This window comes from Cygnus olor, chromosome 1, assembly GCF_009769625.2.
Source record: "Cygnus olor isolate bCygOlo1 chromosome 1, bCygOlo1.pri.v2, whole genome shotgun sequence".
Taxonomy (NCBI): domain Eukaryota; kingdom Metazoa; phylum Chordata; class Aves; order Anseriformes; family Anatidae; genus Cygnus; species Cygnus olor.
In genome coordinates, this window is record NC_049169.1 from 202,541,559 (window position 1) to 202,555,978 (window position 14,420).

At 36.3% G+C, this 14,420-nt stretch overlaps 1 protein-coding gene across 1 annotated transcript in view; it reads right to left on the bottom strand.

The window, feature by feature from the left end:
• DLG2 (discs large MAGUK scaffold protein 2) overlaps nucleotides 1-14,420 on the bottom strand; it is a 1,015,643-nt gene that overhangs the window by 589,003 nt on the left and 412,220 nt on the right.

Below are 14,420 nucleotides of genomic sequence, written 5' to 3' on the forward strand. Positions count from 1 at the left end.
GAAATGGTTTATTGCAGTTCATTTTCTGTGTCAGTATGTAATTTGATGTCAGTAGTAGTAGTAGGGTTTTATTGACCACTTTCACAATATGCTTTCACTCAGGTTTGCTTGATCACATCACCAGAGTGAAATACATATTTTGTTTACCATGCTGAACATTGGCAATGCTATAAGAACTTAACAGTCCTGTTGTGTTCCAGCTGTTGTATCTCCAGGAATGAGATACACAGGCAGGCAACAGAAAGCTGTGGACAGTCCATGTGTCTCAATTAGTGGTGGGAGAGGGCTCCCTTAGGTTAGGAACAGTGCAAACCCATTAGATATCTGTGCTGTACGCTGCCTTTGGCTCCCTCCAGGAGGCTCAGCTGGGAATGGGACATGAACATGCCGCTTTCTGAATGTGCTTTTTAAAGACAAGTAAGGCTCTTTCTTTTTTTTTTTTTTTTTTAAAGACTAGCATGGCGATGTGTAGAGATGTTGAGGTCCAGCATTCCCTAGCAAAATACTCTGAAGTCAGGGCAATTCTCTACTGACTTATTGGAATGACCAATGTCAGCATATTAATACAAGATGAAAACAAATGACCAGACAAGAATTAGCCATCAATTGGAAAGCCTTAATCTCTCCCTACATAGCACAGTATGAAAACATTAAGCTTCGTGACAGCGATGACTTATTTTAAGTGAACAGTTTACAGCTAAACTAGCAAAACAGCAGCATTCAGCAATACTCCGCTGAACCTAGTTTAGTGTAACTTGTAAAATTTGTGCTTACTCCACAAAACTATTTTTACTTCCTTCACATTGAACACACAAGGACCCATAAAAATATGGCTTTTAATCCATGGGATCCTCCTACACATCAACATACACTTGCCACCTGGTAAGTCTGGATTTAACACCAAAGGTTCAAAAAATTAAATTGAAATAAAACTGAATTCCCTTTTAAGAGAATGAGACACCACATGTCCAAAGCATGAGATTCTCTACTTTTCATCACGATGAATTGCAAGAGTATTGGCACACAGTCTTTGCAATGTGTCTCCTGCAAACAGTATTTCATATTTAATCAGTAATTGTCATACTTTATTTCCCAAAGAGAGAGCTGATTTGACATTCCTGGTACCCTAGCATCCAGTGAAGCTGTAGACACATAAAAACTTAAATATCACAGCACAATAAGTACCCCCCTGTCCTGGTTTCAGGTAGGACAGAGTTAATTTTCCTCCTAGTAGCTGGCAGGGTGCTATTTTTTGGATTAGAATGAGAAGAGCGCTGATAACATGCTGATGTTTTAATTGTTGTAGAGCAGTGCTTACACCAAGCCAAGGACTTTTCAGCTTCTCGCTCTGTCCTGCTAGCGAGCAGGCTAGGGATGCAGCAGGAGCTGGGAGGGGACAGACCCAGGACAGCTGACCCAAACTGGCCAAAGGGGTATTCCATACCATCTGACGTCACGCTGAACAATATATAGGGGTGGCTAGCCGGGGTGGAGGGGGGCGCCGGCTGCTCGGGGATAGGCTGGGCATCGGTCAACGGGTGGTGAGCAATTGCATTGTGCATCACTTATTTCGTACACATTATTACTATTAATACTATTATTATTATTATTATTATTATTGTTATTCTTTTCCCTGTCTTAATAAACTGTCTTTATCTCAACTCACAGACTTCACTTTCCCGTTTCTCTCCCCCATCCCGGAGAGGGAGGGGGGAGGGTGAGCAAACGGCTGTGTGGTGTTTGGCTGCCAGCCGGGCTAAACCACAACACCCCCTGTTAATTCTCTCCACATTTCTTGCTGTGTTAAGAAAAGCATCCAAATTCCCTTGCTTTAAGAGAGAGAGATACAAAAGCACAGAGATGAACAAATAGAAAATCTATGCCATCTTAATGAGGCCAAGCCACTCTTTTCCAAAGTTACTTCTCAATCTCCCTCCTCTGAATTATGTACTGCTTTGTGCCATTAGATCTACAGGCAGCCTAGGCATGTTAGGTATATATAGTATCGTGCATATTTATGGTACTCAATCACAATAAACAGCTGTTTTGTGTGCATGCAATGTCATTTTTGTGCTCAGCAATTCACAAAAATCCTGGAAAGAAGAAGAGATTTCACTATGATTAGGACTGTTGGTCAACAACTATGTTTAGTGAAGCATATCTCAAGAAAGGTCATTTTTATTTCTACCTGGAAGTGGAACGTGAGCTTTGTTTAGCCTTTATCTAAGACTGGCAGCTCAAGTAATCTAGACTGTCATATCTTTACCCATCGTTTCCATTTCTATTTAACTCTTCACTTGATTTCAGCTTCTCAGACTCTGTAAATGAAGTGCCTACAGTGGTAGAAAATTTCTGCAGTATAAGCTTGTAATAAGGATGTACATCAAGCTCAAGACAACTGTTTCAGGCATCAGATTAGATGACTTACATTAGTTAAGTTCTAATAAGATCAAATCCTTAATCACTTAGTCTTCCAATTTCAAATGCACAAAACTAGTTATTAGGTAAAGTCCAGGCTATAGTGTCACAGTTTTCAAAACAGACATCTCTGCACCCCCCCCCCCATTTTATTTTTTTTTTTGTGCTCTGGATTGTTCTGTATTGTTGCTCCTTCCATCAGACGACTGTCTTAAGAATAGACAATAGAGGACTGAACCCCAGTTTACCCTCTTCCAGCAGAGTAAATACGCAGAACTAAGCAATTCCTTTACCAGCAAAAGGGTTTATACTGATTTTTCTTATAACACCCAAACTCTAAGTACTCAACTGAGACAGCCTCACTGGAGAGCGTCTCCGCACTACACTCTGTAAGCCTGTGAAGATATACATCTCTCTCTGTTCCAAAAGAACTTTGGTCTGACTTGCACTGGGAAAGTCACATGCACCTTTATATAATACTGGAAGGGTGGGAATAGGTGAGAAGTCTGAAAATCATTCTGATCAAATAATTCAGTTGGTTTGTGAATACCTTACATTTTTAGTTGTAGCAATCAAGGAACATATTAAAAAAAAAAAAAAAAAAAAGCCCATTTTATTACATTGGGATAGTCTGTGCACTAAAACCAGTCCCACTGAAAAGAAAAGTTGATGTAAAGGGCATGAGTTATCCTGTACTGTGAAGATGAGGAATTAGGTCTGTTTGGGATTCTTCAACCCATTGCTAATGAAGAACCGCAGACAGCTTCTTGGATAATGAATTATTTGGGTTATTTAACCAGAATATGAGATGCTTAGTCATGTTTATAGTTAGAAGGCAATTGTCTTATAAGATCTGAAAGTTCGTAGAACAGTAAAACCAGTGAAAATGTCCGATATATCCAATTCTTTCTCTAGAGGTTTTCCCATATTAAAGAAGGAAAGCTGATCTATGGCTTCAGATATGGTTCAACCTTAGCCTTGCTGCAGATTATTATTGCATTTCTATGTTATACAGTCAACAGAAAACTAAGAAAGCAAGAGGGAATGAACTTTAAGCAGTTAACATTATATACCCTCTACTCTGCAAACAGCACCTATTCCATAACCAATTTATCAACAGTCTGTCTACTCTTTCTATCTTTCCATTCCCATTCTTTTTTTGTGTTGTTGAGACTCACTCTTCCCCATATGATGCCTCCCTGTCTTGGTCTTTTAACTTATGTTTCTCTAATTTGTCATCAGTATCTCCTTCTTGTCTTCTGCTCAGATACACCCACTATTACCCTCAAGTCATCCTCTTTACCAACAGGTATACAAACCTGGGAAAAAAAAAAAAAAAAAAAAAAAAAAAAAAAAAAAAAAAAAAACCAGGAATGCCATTAGAAAGCTAAAATAAGAAAACAGCTTTTACTCATTAAGATCAACTATTCATTCAAAAGCTTCCTCTCTCCCAGCAGCTAAAGAAGGCGAGTGCTGACATTCATAGGAGAACTTTGGAATTTGCTCAGCAATTATCTAATTTAACCTGCTGAATTACTAGGGAAAAAAAAGCAGCAGATAGTAAACCCTCAAAAGATTTTAAAAAATGTCTTGACTTAGAACTCAAGAAGTCATGCAGTTTTTTCAAAAGTCATGGGAAGGGTTTTATACTCTGTAAACATAGGTAAATTTTCTACCTGCTGATTCCAGACTCCAATCATCTCCAAATTACAGTTCTCCTTTCCTTCTGTAACACTGGGGAAGAGTGAGTAAGGTTTAGTCATTTCTTATAGACCTAGCTTTTTCTCCTTCATTGTTGCTTGAAATGGCCTAGTGAAAGCTCCGTTAATTCATTTGCAGAGGAAATTAAAAATAGTTATAGCCAGAAGAGTCAGTAGGAGAACCTAGAAAATGTGTGGCTAGCATTTAACCCCTGACCTCATGGCCTAAGGATCACAGCCTACATCCATCACAATGGAAAAACAAACAAACAAACAAACAAACAAACATTTTTTTCCCAAAAAAACATTGTGTTACAGAGGCAAAAATTGTGTTAATTCTTGGTACTGGTGTTAAATAATGGGTAAAGTGCTCCAGAATGGACAGGAGAAGAGTTTTATCCCTTTTGTTACAAAGCATCTGGTATACTAAGATCATGTGAAAATGCCCTTGTGGCCACTTCCAGAATGCACATTTGGACTCTTTCTGTAAGTGAACACCTTTTGCATCTGTTACCATGTCTCAGAGCATTCCCCAAAAGGAGAGTAAAACTGGACCTTGTGCAAGTTCAGTTTCCCACAAGGCTCCCAGGAATGGTACTTGAAATCTGTCATTGAAACATCCCACAAGCTCCTCTTTCTTTTATATAACAATTAATTAAAAACTGCCAGCAGAGGGTTTGTTTATCTGAATTTTAGATGCAGATTATATCAGAAAAGAAAATTCATCTCAGTTGTTTACTCCAATTCTGCAAGTGTATTTTATTGCATAAATAATATCAGAAAGTTGCACCATCAATGACATTACTGTGATACAAAAAGTTTGTATGACATGGTTCTGCCAACAGGGACTTGGCAGGATCAGGGTAAGAGAAGGCAAAAACACAATGAAATGACCAAGGGCTTTGAAGTTTTTTTTTGGGGGGGGGAGAGAGAGAAGTATCTTAGCACTGTAGGATTGGAAATGAAACAGGGAAAAGGAAAAGCTGTACTGAACATTAAGAATGACAGAGGTGTGGTTAAGAAATGGGGGGGTGGGATTTTTGAATTTGTCTACGATGGTCAATTCATAATCTCTAATTTTGCTTTTCAAAGTCAATCCCCAGTTAAATTCAGTGAAAGTCATAGAATCATAGAATTCTAGAATTGCAATTTGAGCTGCAAGTGACTTATGCCGTGCAGTCCGCGTGCTGCTCAAAACAAAGCCAACTTCAAACTTAATTCAGGTTGTTCAGGGCCTCTCCCTTTACTGTTTTAGAAGCCTTCAAAAGGAGCTTTGAAAATATGAGATCCAGAACATCTGTGGAGTTTAAGCTGAAGAAGAATTTAAGCTAAGAAAAGTACAATTCTTTTGAGGGAACTTCTAAACAAAATCAAAGAATCTGGCCACTTGAAATTTGGCCAGTAAGAACTGAAATTCGTGCAGTAAGAACTGCATATTTTTAAAAGGACTTCAGAGGTCAGAAGGGACAGAAACGCTTTGAATATGGGCGAAGATGACAGAATACATCTGTAAGACTATAGACATGTAACTATGAGAGGTTTTATAAGTCAAAACAAAAGCTGCAATTTCAAATTCCTATATCCAAAGAAATCTATACCCGTTCTCAGATAAGAATACATTACTTATATACTTATGTGTGTGGGGGAAGCTCTAAGTCAACTCATTCAATGATAATTAAAACCTGCAACATTACTCGAAACTTACATAGTAATGTACATATTGTCACTCTTTTCACAATATCCTCTGCCTTGTATATAACCACAGTATTACAGAACTATCATATTCTCAATTCTACGGGCTTTCTCCAAAATAGAAAATTGAACAACTTTCTATTTAATCATGGAGTTGATATAAAGAGCATGTTTGGCTCATGTTCAGAATGCTGAATGACAATGTATCTTAATCACCTGTGTTTTACAGGGTTCAAGAGTTTCTAGATGTTGAAAATTTCTACAGTATTTAGCTACAGATTAAACAAAACTCAGCCATTCCTCATTTGTAATGAAGTCACTAATAATGTTTTCTGTAAGCAAGAACAATCATTTTGTTCCCCAATAAACAGAAGTGCTGTTTTCCTGTTGTTGAGATTTGGGTGCAAATGGCATTGTAGAAAACATTCTCCCATTGTAGAAGCCAAGGACATGACAGCTAATCACTTTGGTCTTTATTTTAAACTGTTTCTTTTCGTTCTGTAAAATTCTCCAAATTGTCTACTACTTCCCATATCTTTTAAGTTATTCAATGATTAAAAGTTCTGAATAAATATATGGCTCTAACTAGCATCCAACATGGAGTACAACTTTAAACCAAACATTTCCTTTTCAGATGCATAGGCACTTGATGTTAAATCATTGACAAGCTCTACATTCCTCTGTTGTGACAACAATAAAGAAGTAAAACACAATTGAAATAAGTTTCCTTGAAACACAACTCTGTACTGTAACAACTACATTTTATCATGATTACTTTTGCCCTGGGAAATTATTCTTAAAATAACATACAAAAAGAATTCCATTTGTAGCTGTAAACCTCTTACAAACAGTTTATGTAAACAATTGAAAGGCCGTGGGCTATCTACCGAAAGAGCATATATTACCAATAAAATTAAAGATACTGCTTAGATATCTCATATTTCACATTATCCATGCTTTTATGAATTGGTGAAGATTTGCAAGTATGAAACAAATACAAAAATAATTTCAATCCCATATGTGGAGACTGAATAAACTAAAAAATTAAGTTGGACAGTTACTGAGGCACCAGGAATGAATATAAAGTAAAGGCATTTAAGAGTACACCTTAAGATATAATGCTTCTTTTTCAGAAGGATTTTCCAAAGGAATAACTACTCTACCTTAAACTACAAGTTGAATGATGACTAATTTCTAAATTTATACTCAAAGCTAAGGGAATTACATCAATCATTCCCAATGGTCAGTGATACCCCAACTTTCTAACTTCAATAAATAGCAACATTTTAAAATATTTAATCAGGATATTGTCTCCAGAAGCTATAAAAGTACTTACTTATGTTTCTTAAGGATATTACCCTTATCTGCAAGATATTGAAAAGGTCTGAAAAAAAGTAGTGAATTTAGACTGTTACTTCAGGCTGCTGAAGTTTGCAGAAGCTATTTCTGAGCTCCTTACTGCTCTGTAATGATGGCTTTATGTAATAAGTGAAAGATTGTGTTGGTGTTTTGTTGTTGTTGTTATTATTATTATTATTATTTAGCCTGGGAAGCTTTGTGTCTATCTTTCAGTGTTGAGAAACATTTGTAGCTCTCATGATAGTGAGCTGTTTAGCCAACCTAAGTTAACTTCATACCTAAGTAATCAAGAAATCCCAGACATTTCAAGTAATCACGTAATTATAGAAGTGTTCTTTAAACCAATTTTGATAAATTGATATATAAAAAATAAATAAAAGTCAAACATATTAAGTCTGTCATAAGGGGAAAAAATCAAGGAAGTAAAGAACAGTCTGATAATATATGTTGACCTTATAACCTTCTGTATGAAAGAATGGGAATGGAGAGGGTTTAATTACAGTCTGGTGACTCTAAAGTTTCACTGGCTAGGGATGAGAAATAAATTTCTTCTTCCTTAAGAAGGGATGATTTTTTTTTACACTAATGTAAGCCATCTTTCATCCAAGTTTCCAAAATACATCTCACTGTTTCCATGAGGCAGGTGGTATAGGGACCATACGACAGATGCATGGATGTGCTCTCCTCTGGGAGGAAATATGGAGTATATTTAACAGCACAGTGAGGTTAGGGTTTACTCCAGAAACCAAGGTTAGCGGATGGTCAGGACCATACATCTGTTCTACAGGAAGCCATGGGAAATTAAACTGACACAAATATTCATCACTTTTGGCTTTGTTTCTCAAAAACGTAGGAAGTGCCTTCAGCAACAACACAGCCTATGTAGGTACCTCTTGGGCCAGTCAAAAGTTACAGAGTTTTGTACAGAAGTGACTGTGAGACTGAAGCCATCGCTGTCTCGGAAAACAGTTGTATCCAAGCTACCAGCCTAATCTCAATCTAATATGAGATTAGGTTGGTAGCTGGCAAATCCCTACCTAATGTGATTTAAAATACCTGAACTAAAACCCCCTGGTTTTTAAAGTTTATATAATGGAAATTAGAACTGACCCAGCACTGCACAGTACAATTACAATTAACAGGATTTTTCTGAAAAATGGCTGTGGTGCCTTGGGGAAAAATGTAGGTCACAGCATCAATTAAAAGCAGAACAACCTCTTCATGCCCCTGTAACATTTAACCCCAGATCATTGGGTTGTTGTAAATTAAACAACCTACACTGCATGACATCACAGGAATGAAAAACATCATGAATAACTAGTACAAAAATTTATTTCAATCTCCAGCATTCACTTTACCCCATATAACATGGGCGAGTAAGACAAAATACTGATATCACCAGTATCTTCCTCAGTTTTGTTGAGTAAAACTACCAACTGCATATTCAGTTTTCTTTGACACTAACACCATATTCATATTAGACCTCTCCAGGAAAGTATGTGAGAATTACTTAATTGAGGATTAAAAACAGCAGTTACCTTTGCTGTTGATTGCAAAGGAGATGTACAATTATATAAGACTCTAGGGTTTGGTTGCAGTAACCGAAAGGTCTAACAAACACAATTCTATGCAGAGGAGTGGAAAATAGAACTAAATAATTCCAGAGAAAATGTGAGTTTCTGCAGGGACCACTACTGATAGTTTATTGATATATATTTCTAATAGCACTAGAAATATCAGTGATGTCTGTTAATAGAAGCCACCCCACAATTTAAAAACTTTCACCTTGAAACTATTGCCCCAAAATAATACCCCTTTTTAATAACACTAACTACCTGTTTCTGAAAAACAACAATTTTCAGTAGTATTCAAGCCAGAAGACAGCTATTCAATAATAAAACCCCTCAAACATTACTTGTTTTGTTAGTGTTCGTCTAGAAATAGTAGATGATATCTTGTATTCATTTATGTCATTTGAGGTTTTATCATTTGCTTCAATAGGAAGGGAAGCAAATGCTTCTGCTCAACTGGTGAGGTTGAAAAGCCAATGACATAAGGGGGGTAAGCCAGACAGCCTGATCTGCCAAAGTCCATCAGAGAGGCCAGAAGGGAACATTGGCTGACACCATAAGAGAAACGGGAAAAAAACTGATAAAATATACCACCACTTCCTCTACTACTCTTGAGTAATCATAAATAATAAAAAGGTACCACAGCCAAAATTAGACGTGATACCCATGCAATGTTTTCTGTACAAAATTATTTATAAACAAATGAGTAAATTGACAATTCTATATTGGTTTATAGGAAAGACCAAAGACTCATTTCTAAAAAGTTAGCAGGGGAAAAACCTAAACAGCTATGTTAGTTAATAAGTATGACCCCAAATACAGAAAGGAAGTGAATCTGTACATCAGAGAAATTCTACTTTAACTCAGACAGCTTTTGAGACTCAGATTCTGCCTATTTTCTCTAGCGGGTTTTTCAAATGACAATAAGGAGTATAGGAGTCCAGTTCCCCTTTTCCCAGATGAAACGTTAAGATCATGTAAAGAATGTTAACTTTTCATTAGCCCTATATCCATCACTACATCTTGGTGTCAGTGTTAAGGACTAGAACTCCAATGTTGAAGGCTTTTGGCAAATTTAGAAGTAAAAATGAAGTCGCTAAACTTCAAATAGTTTCCAGTCTGAGAGTAAAACAAGAGACAACAGAAAGAGATGGACCCCAAAACCACAACTGTTCAACAGTTTTCATTAGCACTTGACCAAAGACTTTGACAACTATTTATGTAGCCATTGAATGTTTTTAGACATTAAGACAAGGACAGATTTTGCTGGTGAATGGAACAAAAAGCATGAAAACATGATTTGTTTGATTGTTTGTTTTTGAAAATTTCACAACTGAGCAATGGACCTTTCCATCCTTGCCCAACTGGAGATAAGAGTCACTTTTTCCCAGTGAATGATACAGGGCAAGTAGAATAGAATCTACTTTTGTGGTACCTCAAACTTATAGAAGGTAGTTTATATGCAATCCAAATCAAGCAGGGTGCCATAAAAGAAATGCTAAAACGGGGCGTAGAGGGCTGGGGAGGGCAAATTAAAACTCATTTTAATTATACTTTTTCTAGGGATTGAACCGTGCACCTATAGACTTGTAGGCAGGGGGTCTCAGTTTCCCCTTATCTCTAAATGTGCTAGAATGTTATTGTATGAGAAGAGATCATTCACTGCACTGAGAGTATCTGTAATAGTCTACAGTAATGAATTACTCATATGTAAAACAGATAGAAAAAAATCTAATGGCTCTTCAGTCAGTATGATGCTTGACTTTCATCTCAAAGCACATTTCAAAAGAAAGGAAAATGTTATTTCCCTTTTATAGATGGAAAACAAAGGCAAAGAAAATGAAGCAAGCTCACAAAATGAGCCAAGAGACTGGTTGCAAAGCCAGGAATAGAAACAATGTGTCTCAAGTCTAGAAAGTCCAGAATTCCATTTTAAAGACCACACAAAATATCACAGGATGTAGGTGGCAAACAGTCACACAACATAGATACAATATCAAACCCTGTCAAACAGATCTTCTGGCTTTAATCAAAATTTACCAACTCCAGATTACAAATCAATGAAGGAACACTAATTCAAAAATCAGTGATTTTGGCAGGATTTAGCCTTCATTCTCCACACATTGTGGCCAGGAGATGGCTGTACTGAGCTCTTTATCGATCTGGTGCATGGAGTTAAAAAAAAAATAAATAAATAAACAGAAAAAGCAAAAAAAGTGAACCTAGAGGATGTCTTATGACACTGACTTTTTTTTTCCCCCCTGGGATATTAATAATAGAAGTGTGGATGACATAAAATACTGCTGTATTTTATGAGAGAAGCCCCTTCAGCTAAGAGATTGACAGCAATTATTTCTACTGAACTTTCAAAGGGTAGCCACAGGTAATGTGTGATTGATTCATGCTTGCATTGAAATGCAAGCTGAAAATCTCAAGCCAAGCAAAACACAGAGTGAGAAAAGCATTGCTGGCCTCCATCCACCCACAAGAAGAAAGGTGAAAGGAAGTAAATGCTCTCATTAGACCAAGTAATACAACTCCACATATTTTCATTTGAGCTAGTAGCTGGGGAAGAAGGTGATAAACTGCCTTAGTCACATAAGTGGAATCTCACTCACCTCTATCATTTAATCCCATATTCCTGCATTAAAGAAGAATTTGCTGAGTGAGTACGTACCTGAAATATTCAGAGTTCAAGGCAGAATGTATCATTATATCACTGAGTTTAGCCTAACATACGGCATCTCATAACACTGACAACGGTAACGTACCTTAAACTAAAGTGTGTGTATCTATTTCAGAAAAGCATCTAATCTTGAAAACGTAATGCAGTGATCTACCACTTCCCTTGATAATTTGTCCAACGTTCTCACTGCTAGAAAAAGCCTGTCCAGCATTTGTTTCTGCTTTTCTCTGCTGCACTGAAGAATCCCCTTATTTCCAGTCTCCCCACAGGAACACACTGTCATAAAGTTATGTCTCTCTCTGGAGGATTTTTTCTCTAGTCTCTGTTCTCTCTCTATAAATATATTCAATATATTTTAAAACTATAGACTCCAAAACTTGGCATGGTATTTTGCATTATCTCACTGTTGTTGCATAGACAAATGAAGCCACCTCCTTATTCTTAACTCTTAGTCCTTTCTTTAACATTAAATGTTCATTGTATAAGCTCCTGCTGAGCTGTTTCTTTCCTCTGAAACCATCTTAGAGTCACTCATTTCCAGCATAGGCGTCCCGTCTGTGTATGCGTGGGTGGCATTGCTTCCCTCTGGCTGTGTAATCTTTCTCTTCCAAGTAATAATCATTTTGTTTGAGTGGATTCTGTTTTACCATGCCAGACTGTAACTGGACTGCTCTGACTGCTGTGCCCTCCTCTTTTTCTACTTTTTCAATCTTTGAATGATCTGCAAATTTTGCCATCCATGAATTTATTTCACTTTCCAAGTAATTTGAGAAAATATTGAAATATGTTGTCCACAGCCAGTTCTAAATTGTGGGAGACTATCTCTGAGTATTTCCACGCGAGGGTCATTCCTCATTGACTAGCACTTTGAGACATCAGCTAAGCAGTCCTTAATGAATATTATTTTGATATAGTATACTGTTATTTATCTAAACAAGATACAATGTAACATTAAATCAAATGCTTTACAAAAGCCTAAACCACATTTAGGGCCATTCATCAAGCAAATTCACATTCTAAAATGAAGTTTATCTAATATGATTGCTTTGCTTTAAAACTATGCTATCATTAATTTATTCTTACCATAAATTTACTCTTACACTTGCTTTCTTAGCTAAATCCTCACTAATCATTCCTATATTTATCCAGGGATGACATCTAGCTAACCTGCTCTGTAGCTTTATTTAAAAAAGAAAAATAAATAGTATGATACTCATACTCCAGAACATGAAAAATATTCTAACAAATCTCTTCAATCTCCTTTTTTATGGCTCTTAGGTGAAAGTTATCAAGTAACGAGCCTTCTGATTTACTTATTTTATCACTGGCAGATGTTGTTTAACATGCTTTTAAAGATTCAGTGCTGTTTGCATAGTAGGGACCCTGGATCTCCTACTACCATATGGGCTTGTTAAGGAGCAAACAGCACTTTCCTCCTACTGTGTGCCACTCAGTATTGAAGAAGTATTAGAGTTTTTGTTCATCTTTGTGTGAATAAATGACACAATTAATTAAACAGTGACTGACTAGCTTCATTTTTCTTCTTTGAAGGTGTCTGTTAAAAAAAAGCAGTAAAAATTAGTTATGTGCATCCAAAATAAACCAAAAAATAAGCTTCATTAGACCTTTTGCAAAATCCTAGGAGGCAGAAAATGAGTGTATAGATACATACTGTAAGAATTCTTATCCATTATATGTACCACTGAATTCATCCTGGGTTGCCACCTTAAGTGCCACGTATTTTTGGCGCTTACATTTATGAAAATTACTTAGACATCATAAGCTGTTATAAATTGATGTCCATCTGGCAGAGAGCTCTGCAAGGGTCACTCAGAATTATCACCTGCCCTGTTTATCCCTGTGTCTTGTTAACTCTGAAATCAAACGATAGCATTTTGGACATCAACAATATATCCCTTTAGAATACTTTTACCAGAAATATCCCATTAGTGAGCATTATCCTGAAATTTTAACCTGTCTCCTTTTTCTCATGAGATTCCAAAGGACCTAGCTGGCAAGCAACCAAAATATCAAGTTTCTCTCTTGTCTATTACCGTAATGGTGGGAGGTCATACACTGAAAACCGAGAACACAAATGCAGTGTAAACTAAACTGAATATTTTGATAACAGACATTTATGGAGGTTAGTAACATCATGCAACGAAGTCATTGCCTTTTTTGTTTGCTTGTTTTTTTGTTTGAATTGGATCTTTTTTCATATTAGTAGCTTCATTGACAACTCCTGTACTGAAAGAGCTCTTTGATAAAATATATATAAAATATATAGAGAGATAAACAAATAAAACATTATATATACACTATATACATTATATATATATAATATATACATTATATATATACATATATATATATATATACACAATATATATATATATATATACAATATAATACATTATATATATACATATATATAGAAAAACAAATAAAACATCTCCATCAATGCTGTTGTCTGTCAGGCTTCTCAGGTCCATGATAGCAGCACCATTCAGCACAAATATACTTAGTTTTCCCTTCCTGTATCTCAGGTTGGTCCTGCCTGTTACAACTAAGAGATTGATTGCATCACTGCAAGTCCAAAAGAGAATAAAGACATTTCAAAAAGAAAAAGGTGAAATTTTCCTGATCACATGAGATATCTAAAATCTAGGCACTGACATGTTATTTGACCATAAAGAAAGCATAGACAATGGAAAGAGACAATCATTTTTCTGGCATAATCCATCTCAATCTATAGGAGACATCCAAAACCAGTTAGAAGGACTGCATTCAGGAAGAGTCTCTCGATTGGCTATCACTATTGACTTGGTCAGACGTCATAAGCCAGGTGAAGCCAATTGTTTTTCTAAATTGTTTTCAGGTTGATCATTATGTAACTGAGGCAGAACCTCTTATATGCTACAGCATTTTGTCAGTTACTGAGGCGTTCAATAAATAAATAAAAATAAATGTCAAAACTCTGAAGCAGCAGTCCAG